This window comes from Silurus meridionalis, chromosome 5, assembly GCF_014805685.1.
Source record: "Silurus meridionalis isolate SWU-2019-XX chromosome 5, ASM1480568v1, whole genome shotgun sequence".
In the NCBI taxonomy this organism is placed as follows: Eukaryota; Metazoa; Chordata; class Actinopteri; order Siluriformes; family Siluridae; genus Silurus; species Silurus meridionalis.
In genome coordinates, this window is record NC_060888.1 from 11,887,262 (window position 1) to 11,901,755 (window position 14,494).

Here is a 14,494-nt window from a genome sequence, read left to right on the forward strand (position 1 = left end):
AAGAAGAGTTGATACGTGTGAAGCTGTGACCACAGAAATCATCAACATTGCATACAGCAGAGCTATAAATGAGGAAAGCGGGTTTGATGAGCCGCAGGAAAGACACCGCCTTCGCGAACTGCTCCGCCACGGCTATGCAGTGTCTGTCTATGGATCCGCAGCTTCTTGGACAGGTCACAGCCAGTCCGATCTCTACTCCATAACGTCATCCATGATAGTAAAACGCATGGACGCAGCAGCTGAACTAGCAGTAAAGGAAGCAAATTATCAGATGCTGCTGGAAGAAGAAAAGCAAAAGGAATCTATAAGGGAGCTAGAGGAACAACAACGCAAGACACTAGAGGCACAACGCAAGACACTAGAGGCACAAAGGCGTAAGTTGGAGCGATTACAGGCAGCGAAAGAGATAAGGGCCGCTCAAGCCAAGTTGAAAATCTACGAAGGGAGACAGATCACAAGGATGCTATTTATCTCAAGAAGGAAAGGAACATGGAAGCAAAGAATACACCTGTAACTACAGTGCCCCTCTCTCAAGTTGCAACGCCCCATCATACAGACATTCCCTCTCTCAGTCAGCTCTTTCAAGACAACATAGCCTTAAATAGGCTTCCTGTTCCTGAGCCATTTGTCTTCAACGGCGATCCCATACAGTTCATTGAACGGAAGGCAGCATTCACTTCACTCATAGACCAAAGGGCAATCACGCCAGCCGAAAAACTATACTACCTAAAAAAGTACATTGGTGGCTCAGCACGGCAGGCTTTAGATGGCAACTTTTACCGAAATGACAATGAAGCATACCAAAACGCGTGGGACAAACTAAATCGTCGCTTTGGCCAGCCATTCGCTATTCAGAGAGCGTTTAGAGAAGCTCACCAACTGGCCGAGAATTCCATCAAAGGATGCTGAAGGACTGCCTCATGTCAAGGGCCTCGACATATTAAACGACTGGGAAGAAAATCGGAAGCTCGTTCACAAGCTACCAGACTGGGCAGCTTTACGCTGGAACCGACAAGTCATGCAAAGTCTAAATGAAAATCAAGAATTCCCAAGTTTCAAAGAGTTTGCTAGATTCACGTCAGACGAAGCCGAGATTGCTTGCAATCCCATTACGTCCTTCCATGCCCTTCATTTGTCAGATTCTATCACTGAGAAGAGAAACCTCAGAGATGTGAAGAAAACCAAAGCTAGTGTGTTTACCACTCAAATAGTCACTAAAAATGAAAAACACAAGTCAGAACAGGGGAAAGTTAAGGTTTCATGTATCTTTTGTCAAGATAATAGACACCAACTACATGCATGCTACAAGTTCACTGAGATGGTATTAGTTGAGCGACGCAAATATATAAAGGAGAAGAAACTCTGTTATGGTTGCCTGAAACCCGGCCACAGCGTGAGAGACTGCCGTCATCGTCTTTTCTGTAACCACTGTAAAGGAAAGCATCCTTCAGCCCTGCATGATGACAACTATAAAAGAGAAAGGACTACATCAGAACCAGAAACAAATCAAAGTGCTGCTGCGACGTCACTCAGTGTAGCAGGTGAAAGCTCATCAAACACATCTATGGTGATACCAGTCTGGGTTTCATCTAAAATGATCCAACCACTGAGAAACTCGTCTATGCACTGCTCGACACTCAAAGCGATACTCGTTCATTGACCAAGAAGTGAGTGATGGTCTTAATGCTGACAAGTATCCAGTGAAACTCAAGTTGACGACTATGAGCGGCAGGGATACGGTGATCACAAGCGAAGGTGTCTCTGGGCTTCGTGTTAGAGGATATAGTTCTGCAGTTCAACTCGATCTTCCGGTTACCTATACAAAGGACTGCATACCTGTCAACCGCTCTCACATTCCCACTTGTGAGACGGCTAAAAATGGAGTCATCTGGCAGAAATAGTGGATGAAGACAACCACTGAAGGACTGTGTAGTAGGTCTTTTGATTGGCTACAACTGCTCAAGAGCTATGGCACCAAGGAAGGTCCTTTTAGGAGACGACGAGGAACCCTATGCTGTAAGGACTGATTTAGGATGGAGTATTGTAGGGCGCTCACTACAAACTCAGGATGTGTTGAGCACACATCATCTGTGTCACAGAATTACAGTTAAAGAGCTACCTCCGTTAACTCCTACCGATGTCATTTGCGTTCTAGAGTCTGACTTCAAAGATGGCAATGACGACAGCAAAGTTGTGTCACAAGACGACATCACATTTCTTAACATACTGGAGAAGGAATAAGGAAAATGTGTCTGGACATTATGAAATGCCTCTGCCCTTCAAAACCAGGCCCGCCTGCCTGACAACAAAGGCTCAGCTATTACGCCTTCTTCACCTTAAAAGGAAATTACAACGGGATGAAAGGTATAAGGAACATTATGTTGAGTTCATGGAGGAAGTCATTGGGAAAGGAGATGCTGAGCAGGTCAATGACGGTGGGAGTGAAGGAGAGATGGTACATTCCCCATCATGGTGTGCGTCACGAAGAAGCCAGATAAACTTCGTGTGGTGTTTGATTGCTCAGCCAGATACAAAGGAACAAGCTTGAATGAGCACCTCCTCTCTTGGCCCGACATGTTGAACAACTTAGGTGGAGTTCTCATCCGTTTCCAACAGCACCCAGTTGCGTTGATGTGCGACATTCAGAAGATGTTCCAGCAGTTCCATGTGGTTGAATCTGATCGCAACTTCTTGCGCTTCCTCTGGTGGAAGCAAGGAAATTTGAACTCACAGCCCACCGAGTTTCGCATGAAGGTACATTTGTTCGGTGCTGCTTCTTCTCCGGGATGTGCAAACTATGGGATGAAACATCCAGCTAAGGAGAATCGCCACATCTACCCTCAAGGCTCAAGATTTGTTATGAGGAACTTTTATGTGGATGATGGGTTCGCAAGCGTCGAAAACACCGAAGAGGCCATTCAGCTTGCCAGGGAAGCTCGTGAACTCTGCGCCATGGGCGGTCTCCGACTACATAAATTTGTGTCTAATGACAAAAGGGTATTAGAGAGTATACCACTCTCCGAACGAGCCACCAACGTGAAGGATAAGAATCTCTCATTTGATGAATTGCCACTCGAGAGAGCTCTCGGGATTCAATGGGATGTGGAGTCTGACCGCTTCAAGCTTAACGTCAGCCTCAAAGAACAGCCTGCGACGCGACGCGGCATTTTATCTACAGTAGCTTCACTGTACGATCCTCTTGGATTTGTAGCGCCAGTCGTCCTCAAAGCAAAGAGCATTCTTCAAGAGATGTGCAGGCGAGGTACTGGCTGGGACGATCCTCTTACTGATGAGCTTCGACATAAATGGGAACAATGGAAAAGAGATCTAGCCCACTTAGATAATTTTACCATAGCCCGTACCTACTCACCTGCTGGATTTGGAAGGGTCTCTAAGACAGAGCTGCATCACTTCTCTGATGCCAGTGTGAGGGGTTACGGTCAGTGTTCATACCTGCGACTTCAAAACGAAAAGGGAGATGTTCATTGTGCCTTGGTTGTAGGAAAATCACGTGTCTCTCCAACCAAAGTCACAACCATCCCACGACTAGAATTAACAGCAGCATTTGTTTCCGTGAAAATAAGCAACATGCTTAAGGAGGAATTGGGATGCATTAATGCAGAGGAATTCTTCTGGACTGACTCTAAAGTGGTCTTAGGATACATAAGAAATGAAGCGCGACGGTTCCACACGTTTGTAGCTAACCGGGTTCAAAAGATTCAGCTCAGCTCAGCCCCACAACAGTGGCGATATGTCCCGACAAATGAGAATCCTGCTGACCACGCCTCCGGGCTTGACTGCCAGTGAGTTTTATCATCTACCTGGCTTGCCTGGACCTAAGTTCTTATGGAACAAGGAAATAAAGCTGGCTACAGAGGAAGTACCAGAGTTAACAGTCGGAGATCCAGAGGTCAGGAGTGTTCTAGCACTCAGTACTAAAACCACGGAACACGCAAGCATCATTGATCGTCTGTCTAAGTTCTCATCTTGGTCGCTAACTATACGAGCAATTGCACGCATTCTAAGGCGCATAAGCAATAACAGATCAAACAATCTCACCACTGTAACCGAACGTGAAGAGGCAGAACATCATCTAATCAAAATCTGCAGAAAATGTGTATCAAGAAGAGCTAAAACTGCTGAGCAAAGGAATCCTCTACCACGGCATAATCCTTTGCACGCTCTTGACGCTTTTCTCCATGACGACGGCATACTCAGGGTGGGAGGGAGGCTATGCAACTCCTCTCTTCCCAACTTCTTCAAGCACCCTGCAATCATTCCCAAAGATCATCACATCACAAGGATGATTATTGCTTATCATCACAAAAGATGAAACATCAAGGTAAAGGTCTTACTATCAACGAAATAAGGCGCAGTGGCTACTGGATTACAGGAATCAACCGGCTGTTGCATCCTACATTCGTCAATGTGTCATCTGTAGACGGCTACGCAGACCTATGGAGGAGCAAAGATGGCGATCAACCGCCAGAACGGTTGGAGCCGTCCTTTCACTTTCTGTGGCATGGATTGCTTCGGGCCATTCCTTACAAAACAAGGAAGAAAAGAGAACAAGAGATACGGTCTTCTTTTCACTTGTCTTAGTTCCCGTGCTGTCCATATTGAGATTCTCGAGGACATGTCGACAGATGCTTTCATCAACGGCCTTGATGTTTCATCGCCATTACGTGGTGCTGTTCGTCTGATCAGGTCTGACCCAGGAAGCAACTTTGTAGGAGCCAAAATGAGTTCAGAGAAGCTCTAAAGGAAGTTGATGCAGATCGTCTTGCTGTATTTCTTGCAAATAGGCAGTGCGACTTCAGAATGAATGCACCCCATGCTAGCCATTCAGGAGGGGTGTGGGAAAGACATATAAGGACTGTGAGAAGTGTCCTAAGATCCACTCTCGCTCTTTCCTCTGGTAGACTAAATGATGCTTCGTTACGGGCCTTTTCTATGAAGTTATGGCTATAGTCAACAGCCGTCCTCTGACTGTTGACAATCTCAGTGATCCCCATGGCCTCGAACCACTTACCCCTAATCATCTTCTGACAATGAAATCTGTCCAGGCCTTACCTCCTCCAGGTGAATTCATCAGAGAAGATATGTATGGCAAGAAAAGGTGGAGACATGTTCAATACCTTGCAGAACAGTTTTGGAGTAAATGGCGAAGGAATACCTCGCCAACATAGCTCTTAGACAGCGCTGGCATGCTCCAAGAAGGAATTTACAAATTGGAGATATCGTAATCCTGAAAGGAGAGGATTTGCAGAGGAATGAGTGGAGATTGGGTAGAGTTTCAAAAGTCACTACTGACAAAGACGGACTTGTACGGAGAGTTAAACTCCAGCTTGGTGACCGTAAGCTTGGCAAGAAAGGGGAGCGTCTTCACGAGTTGTCAAGTTGAGCGCCCAATCCAGAAGCTTGTTCTGTTGCTGGAGTCTAATTAAATCTGCTCCTTCCCTCTATAGTACATAATAGTACATAGTCGTTGCTACGTTACAACTTTGGCATAAATTGTCTTCGTTCTTATACGGTTTTTCGGAAAGGTAAATTTTCAGTTTAAATCATTCGTGCTTAATGTAGTCTGTGTACGTCCCATTATTCACTCATGATTGGTGGGAGTGTAACTAACTCTTAGAAAAGAGTTAGTAAGGTAATGATTTTGAGCTCCATTTTGTTTGGTCTCTTCCGCCCCATACGGTATAGTCCTTTAACTCCGCCCCCATACGGTATTGTCTTTTAGCCCAGCCCCCTTACAGTATAATCCTTTGACTCTGCCCCCCACTAGTTAGTGTGACGTACACCATGGTAAAGGAAAGTCATGTCGCTTAAATGCTCTGAAATCGTACAAGGTTCTTAAGGAAAGTAAGGGATAATTAAGCACAAGGTTCTTAAGGAAAGTAAGGGATAATTAAGCACCTAGCTGAAACGGGAACAAGGTACTATGATTGATTTGTTTGATGTGTATATGTATTAATATTTTTGTTAATCTATTTAACTGTGAAGTGTTTTTAATGTGTTGTTGTCACTGCCACATCTGTGACATCATCGTGTGACATCACAGGGGGTTTCTTTTGAATGGCTATTCATGTTTATGTTTGTAAGAGCTGATTGTTTTATTTGTTATCTATCTGTTCTGTAGCTCTTACGGTGTTTCACTAAGAAAAGGTTTCTTATCAAGGAAAGGTAGATTTTGTGTTTCCCAATGAAAGGCTGACGGCTGAACACAAAATAAAGGCTTTTTGAAACATCAGTACGCTTCACCATTGTCTGGCTAGGGGTTAGCTACACATATGCATTAACATATAGACCCTAGAATTATTGTAAATGTCAATGTAAATATTACATTGAACAAGTTATCAACAATAATAAATCCAAATGAGAGAAATGTGAATGTTAAAACCTCAATAAACACTGTTAACTAAGTAGATGAATGCAAAAAAAAAAAAAAAATCTGTCCTTAATTAGACAAAGTCCATGTGGATGCCTACAGGCATGGGCGCAAATATAATCACAGTTTATCTTGTTGCTGAGCCGGTGAGTATTGAATGTTCAGTCCAAGAAGCCGTTTATCCGTTGCTCGTAATATTGTCGTACTATAGTAGATTAATACTCACGATCTTGCATCAATGTTCATAAGTGTGGCTGTACTTGACCATTGCACCGAATCTGTGATACTGCTGTCTGAAGTATAGGTCAGGCGCGAGGAAGCAGCTTGATGAGTCCACGCTGATGCCTTGTGACGGTGATGTAGCAGAAGCTGTAACTGGCGCTGTGAAGACCCTCCGTGGCCCGTTGTAGACAACAGTTTTTGGAATCGATGCGGGTCAAGCTCTTACTGTAGCTAACCCCCAGCCAGACAATGGTGAAGCGTACTGATGTTTCAAAAAGCCTTTATTTTGTGGTCAGCCGTCAGCCTTTCCTTGGGAAACACAAAATCTACCTTTCCTTGATAAGAAACCTTTTCTTAGTGAAACACCGTAAGAGCTTGTTCCGTTCCAACTAGGTGCTTAATTATCCCTTACTTTACTTAAGAACCTTGTACGATTTCAGAGCATTTTAGCAACATGACTTTCCTTTACCATGGTGTGCGTCACACTAACTAGTGGGGGCAGAGTCAAAGATTATACCGTATGGGGGCGGGGTTAAAAGACTATACAGTATGGGGGCGGGGTTAAAGGACTATACCATATAGGGCGGAAGAGACCAAACAAAATGGAGCTCAAAATGATTACCTTACTAACTCTTTTCTAAGAGTTAGTTACACAGGTTTCTCGGACGAAGAGAACGGGGTTTTTCGAGCCAAGCGAATATGCACAAACAGAATGCAATCGCACATGATCATTTTACATATTTAAGATAAGATATGATATTTCAAAACATTTTCTGACCAACTTAAGACATAAAAAGTAGTTATTTCAAAAATATAAATTTTAATATTCATAATCAAAACTTCATAAACACTGCAACAAGTGAATTAAAATTGCTTAGAAAGACAGGATTAATGAAAAACAACAGCAAATTCTTGGCAAAGCTTGCACGTGTTGTCAAGAATGAGTTTCATAGACGCTGAAATTGCGATTCTGCAAGTCTCAGGCTACTACGACGAATAGAACGCGAATTTTCGAGCAAGGTGATTATGTACAAACAGAATGCACTTGCCCATGATCATTTAAGATATTTATAAATAGATATAATATTACAAACCATTTTCTGACCAGATTATGACATTTTTCATAAAAAGTATTGTTATTTCAAAAATATGAATTTTCATATTAATAAACGAAACTTCATAAAAACTGCAACAAGTGAATAAAATTTGCTTTAGAGAGACAGGATTAATCAAAAACAAAACAACAGCACATTTCTGGCAAAACTTGCACGTGTTGTCAAGAATGAGTTTCATAGACGCTGAAATTGCCATTCCTCAAGTCTCAGGCTTCTACGACGAAGAGAAAGCGGTTTTTAGAGCCAAGCGAATATGCACAAACAGAATGCACTTGCACATGATAATTTTACTTATTTAAGATGAGATATGATATTACAAAACCTTTTCTGACCAAATTATTACGTCTTTTTTTTTTTAAAAAAAGTGATATTTAAAAAATATTAATTTCCATTTTCATAATCAAAACTTCCTAAAAATTTTTAAAATCTGCAAAAAAAGTGAATGAGAATTGCTTAGAAAGCCATGTTTAATCAAAAACAAAACAACAGCACATTCTTGGCAAAGCTTGTGCTTGTTGTCAAGAATGAGTTTCATAGACGCTGAAATTGCCATTCCGCAAGTCTCAGGTTTCGAGGACGAAGAGAAAGCGCTTTTTTGAGCCAAGCGAATATGCACAAACAGAATGCACTTGCACATGATAATTTTACTTATTTAAGATGAAATTACAAAACATTTTCCTGCCAAATTATGACATTTTTCATAAAAAGTTTTTTTTATTTCAAAAATATGAATTTTCATATTCATAATCAAAACTTCATAAAAACTGCAACAAGTGAATTAAAATTGCTTAGAAAGACAGGATTAATCAAAAACAAAACAACAGCACATTCTTGGCAAAGCTTGCACGTGTTGTCAAGAATGAGTTTCATAGACGCTGAAATTGCGATTCCGCAAGTCTCATGCTTCTCGGACGAAGAGAAAGCGGTTTTTAGAGCCAATCGAATATGCACAAACAGAATGCACTTGCCCATGATCATTTAAGATATTTATAAATAGATATATTATCACAAACCATTTTCTGACCAGATTATGACATTTTTCATAAAAAGTATTATTTCAAAAATATGAATTTTCATATTAATAAACAAAACTTCATAAAAACTGCAACAAGTGAATAAAATTTGCTTTAGAAAGACATGATTAATCAAAACAAAACAACAGCACATTTCTGGCAAAACTTGCACGTGTTATCAAGAATGAGTTTCATAGACGCTGAAATTGCCATTCCGCAAGTCTCAGGCTTCTACGACGAAGAGAAAGCGGTTTTTAGAGCCAAGCGAATATGCACAAACAGAATGCACTTGCACATGATAATTTTACTTATTTAAGATGAGATATGATATTACAAAACCTTTTCTGACCAAATTATTACGTCTTTTTTTTAAAAAAGTGATATTTAAAAATATTAATTTCATTTTCATAATCAAAACTTCCTAAAATTGTTAAAATCTGCAAAAAGTGAATGAGAATTGCTTAGAAAGCCATATTTAATCAAAACAAAACAACAGCACATTCTTGGCAAAGCTTGTGCTTGTTGTCAAGAATGAGTTTCATAGACGCTGAAATTGCCATTCCGCAATTCTCAAGCTTCTAGGACGGAGAGAAAGCGGTTTTCGAGCCAAGCGAATATGCACAAACAGAATGCACTTGCACATGATAATTTTACTTATTTAATATGAAATATGATATTACAAAACATTTTCCTGCCAAATTATGACATTTTTCATAAAAAGTGTTTTTTATTTCAAAAATATAAATTTTCATATTGATAATCAAAACTTCATAAAAACTGCAACAAGTGAATTAAAATTGCTTAGAAAGACAGGATTAATCAAAACAAAACAACAGCACATTCTTGGCAAAGCTTGCACGTGTTGTCAAGAATGAGTTTCATAAACGCTAAAATTGCGATTCCGCAAGTCTCAGGCTTCTAGGACAAAGAGAAAGCGGTTTTAGAGCCAAGCAAATATGCACAAAGAGAAGGCACTCGCACATGATGATTTAAGATATGTATAAATAATATATAAAATTACAAACCATTTTCTGACCAGATTATGACATTTTTCATAAAAGTATTATTTCAAAATATAAATTTTCATATTCATAAACAAAACTTCATAAAACTGTTAAAACTGCAACAAGTGAATACAATTTGCTTTAGAAAGACATGATTAATCAAAACAAAACAACAGCACATTTCTGGCAAAACTTGCGTGTTGTCAAGAATGAGTTTCATAGACGCTGAAATTGCCATTCCGCAAGTCTCAGGCTTCTAAGACGAAGAGAAAGCGGTTTTAGAGCCAAGCGAATATGCACAAACAGAATGCACTTGCACATGATAATTTTACATATTTAAGATGAGATATGATATTACAAAACCTTTTCTGACCAAATTATTACGTCTTTTTTTTAAAAAAAGTGATATTTAAAAATATTAATTTCATTTTCATAATCAAAACTTCCTAAAATTGTTAAAATCTGCAAAAAGTGAATGAGAATTGCTTAGAACGCCATGTTTAATCAAAACAAAACAACAGCTCTTTCTTGGCAAAGCTTGCGTGTTGTCAAGAATGAGTTTCATAAACGCTGAAATTGCGATTCCGCAAGTCTCAGGTTTCTAGGACGAAGAAAGCGGTTTTAGAGCCAAGCGAATATGCACAAACAGAATGCACTTGCACATGATAATTTTACATATTTAAGATGAGATATGATATTACAAAACCTTTTCTGACCAAATTATTACGTCTTTTTTTTTTTAAAAAGTGATATTTAAAAATATTAATTTCATTTTCATAATCAAATCTTCCTAAAATTGTTAAAATCTGCAAAAAGTGAATGAGAATTGCTTAGAAAGCCATGTTTAATCAAAAACAAAACAACAGCACATTCTTGGCAAAACTTGCGTGTTGTCAAGAATGAGTTCATAGACGCTGAAATTGCCATTCCGCAAGTCTCAGGTTTCGAGGACGAAGAGAAAGCGCTTTTTGAGCCAAGCGAATATGCACAAACAGAATGCACTTGCACATGATAATTTTACTTATTTAAGATGAAATTACAAAACATTTTCTGCCAAATTATGACATTTTTCATAAAAGTTTTTTATTTCAAAATATAAATTTTCATATTCATAATCAAAACTTCATAAAAACTGCAACAAGTGACTTAAAATTGCTTAGAAAGACAGGATTAATCAAAAACAAAACAACAGCACATTCTTGGCAATGCTTGCACGTGTTGTCAAGAATGAGTTTCATAAACGCTGAAATTGCGATTCCGCAATTCTCAGGCTTCTAGGACGAGAGAAAGCGGTTTTCGAGCCAAGCGAATATGCACAAACAGAATCAACTTGCACATGATAATGTTACATATTTAAGATGAGATATGATATTACAAAACATTTTCTGACCAAATTATGACATTTTTCATAAAAAGTATATTTATTTCAAAAATATCAATTTTAAATTCATAATCAAAACTTCATAAAACTGTTAAAACTGCAATAAGTGAATAAAATTGCTTAGAAATACATGATTAATCAAATACAAAACAACAGCACATTTCTGGCAAAGTTTGCACGTGTTGTCAAGACTGAGTTTCATTAACGATGAAATTGCGATTCCGCAAGTCTCAGGCTTCTAGGACGAAGAAAGCGGTTTTCGAGCCAAGCGAATATGCACAAACAGAATGCACTTGCTCATGATCATTTAAGATATTTATGATTAGATTATATTATTACAAACCATCCTCTGACCAAATTATGATATTTTTCATAAAATGTATTGTTATTTCAAAAATATAAATTTTCATATTCATAATCAAAACTTTATAAAAACTGCAACAAGTGAATTAAAATTGCTTAGAAAGACAGGATTAATCAAAAACAAAACAACAGCACATGTCTGGCAAAGTTTGCACGTGTTGTCTAGAATGAGTTTCATAAACGCTGAAATTGCGATTCCGCAAGTCTCAGGCTTCTAGGACGAAGAGAAAGCGGTTTATCGAGCGAAGCGAATATGCACAAACAGAATGCACTTGCTCATGATCATTTAAGATATTTATGATTAGATTATATTATTACAAACCATCCTCTGACCAAATTATGATATTTTTCAAAAAATGTAATGTTATATCAAAAATATAAATTTTTATATTCATAATCAAAACTTCATAAAAACTGCAACAAGTGAATTAAAATTGCTTAACAGGATTAATCAAAAACAATACAACACCACATTCTTGGCAAAGCTTGCACGTGTTGTCACGAATGAGTTTCATAGACGCTGAAATTGCCATTCTGCAAGTCTCAGGCTGTAGCTAACCCCCACCCAGACAATGTTGAAGCGTACTGATGTTTTAAAAAGCCTTTATTTTGTGTTCAGCCGTCAGCCTTTCCTTGGGAAAAACAAAATCTACCTTTCCTTGATGAGAAACCTTTTCTTAGTGAAACACCGTAAGAGCTTGTTCCTGGTCCAGCTAGGTGCTTAATTATCCCTTACTTTCCTTAAGAACCTTGTACGATTTCAGAGCATTTTAGCGACATGACTTTCCTTTACCATGGTGTGCGTCACACTAACTAGTGGGGGCAGAGTCAAAGGATTATACCGCATGGGGCGGGGTTAAAGACTATGTACTATTATGCACTATAGAGGAAGGAGCAGATTTAATTAGACTCCAGCAACAGAACAAGCTTCTGGATTGGGCGCTCAACTTCTGACAACTCGTGAAGACGCTCCCCTTTTTTACCAAGCTTACGGTCACCAAGCTGGAGTTTAACTCTCCGTACAAGTCCGTCTTTGTCAGTAGTGACTTTTGAAACTCTACCCAATCTCCACTCATTCCTCTGCAAATCCTCTCCTTTCAGGATTACGATATCTCCAACTTCTAAATTCCTTCTTGGAGCATGCCAGCGCTGTCTAAGAGCTATGTTGGCGAGATGTTCCTTTCGCCAGCGACTCCAAAACTGTTCTGCAATGTATTGAGCATGTCTCCACCTTTTCTTGCCATACCTATAATTCCCTGATGAATTCACCTGGAGGAGGTAAGGCCTGGACAGATTTCATTGTCAGAAGATGATTAGAGGGTGAGTGGTTCGAGGCCATGGGGATCACTGAGATTGTCAACAGTCAGAGGACGGCTGTTGACTGTAGCCATAGCTTCATAGAAAGAACATGTCCTCGAGAATCTCAATATATACAGCACGGAACTAAGACAAGTGAAAAGAAGACCGTATCTCTTGTTCTCTTTTCTTCCTTGTTTTGTAAGGAATGGCCCAAGCAATCCATGCCACAGAAAGTGAAAGGAGGATGGCTCCAACCGTTCTGGCGGTAGATCGGCCATCTTTTGCTCCTCCATAGGTCTGCGTAGCCGTCTACAGATGACACATTGACGAATGTAGGATGCAACAGCCGGTTGATTCCTGTAATCCAGTAGCCACTGCACCTTATTTCGTTGATAGTAAGACCTTTACCTTGATGTTTCAACTTTTCGTGATGATAAGCAATAATCATCCTTGTGATGTGATGATCTTTGGGAATGATTGCAGGGTGCTTGAAGAAGTTGGGAAGAGAGGAGTTGCATAGCCTCCCTCCCACCCTCAGTATACAGACGTCGTCATGGAGAAAAGCGTCAAGAGCGTGCAAAGGATTATGCCGTGGTAGAGGGATTCCTTTGCTCAGCAGTTTTAGCTCTTCTTGATACACATTTTTCTGCAGAATTTTGATTAGATGATGTTCTGCCTCTTCACGTTCTGTTACAGTGGTGAGATTGTTTGATCTGTTATTGCTTATGCGCCTTAGAATGCGTGCAATTGCTCGTATAGTTAGCGACCAAGATGAGAACTTAAACAGATGATCAACGATGCTTACGTGTTCCGTGGTTTTAGTACTGAGTGCTAGAACACTCCTGACCTCTGGATCTCCGACTGATAACTCTGGTATTTCCTCTGCAGCTAGCTTTATTTCCTTGTTCCATAAGAACTTGGGTCCGGCAAGCCAGGTAGATGATAAAAACTCATTGGCAGTCAAGCCCCGGGAGGCGTGGTCACCAGGATTCTCATTTGTCGGGACATATCGCCACTGTTGTGGGGCTGAGCTGAGCTGAATCTTCTGAACCCGGTTAACTACAAACGTGTGGAACCGTCGCGCTTCATTTCTTATGTATCCTAAGACCACTTTAGAGTCAGGCCAGAAGAATTCCTCTGCATTAATGCATCCCAATTCCTCCTTAAGCATGTTGCTTAGTTTCACGGAAACAACTGCTGCTGGTAATTCTAATCGTGGGATGGTTGAGTCTTTGGTTGGAGAGACACGTAATTTTTCTACAACCAAGGCACAATGAATATCTCCCTTTTCGTTTTGAAGTCGCAGGTATGAACACTGGCCGTAATCATACTGGCATCAGAGAAGTTATGCAGCTCCGTCTTAGAGACCCTTCCAAATCCAGCAGGTGAGTAGGTACGGGCTATGGTAAAATTATCTAAGTGGGCTAGATCTCTTTTTCATCAGTAAGAGGATCGTCCCAGACAGTACCTCGCCTGCACATCTCTTGAAGAATGCTCTTTGCTTTGAGGACGACTGGTGCTACAAACCCAAGAGGATCGTACAGCGAAGCTACTGTAGATAAAATGCCGCGTCGCATTGCAGGCTGTTCTTTGAGGCTGACGTTAAGCTTGAAGCGGTCAGACTCACATCCCATTGAATCCGAGAGCTCTCTCGGTGGTAATTCATCAAATGAGAGATTCTTATCCTTCATGTTGGTGGCTTGTTC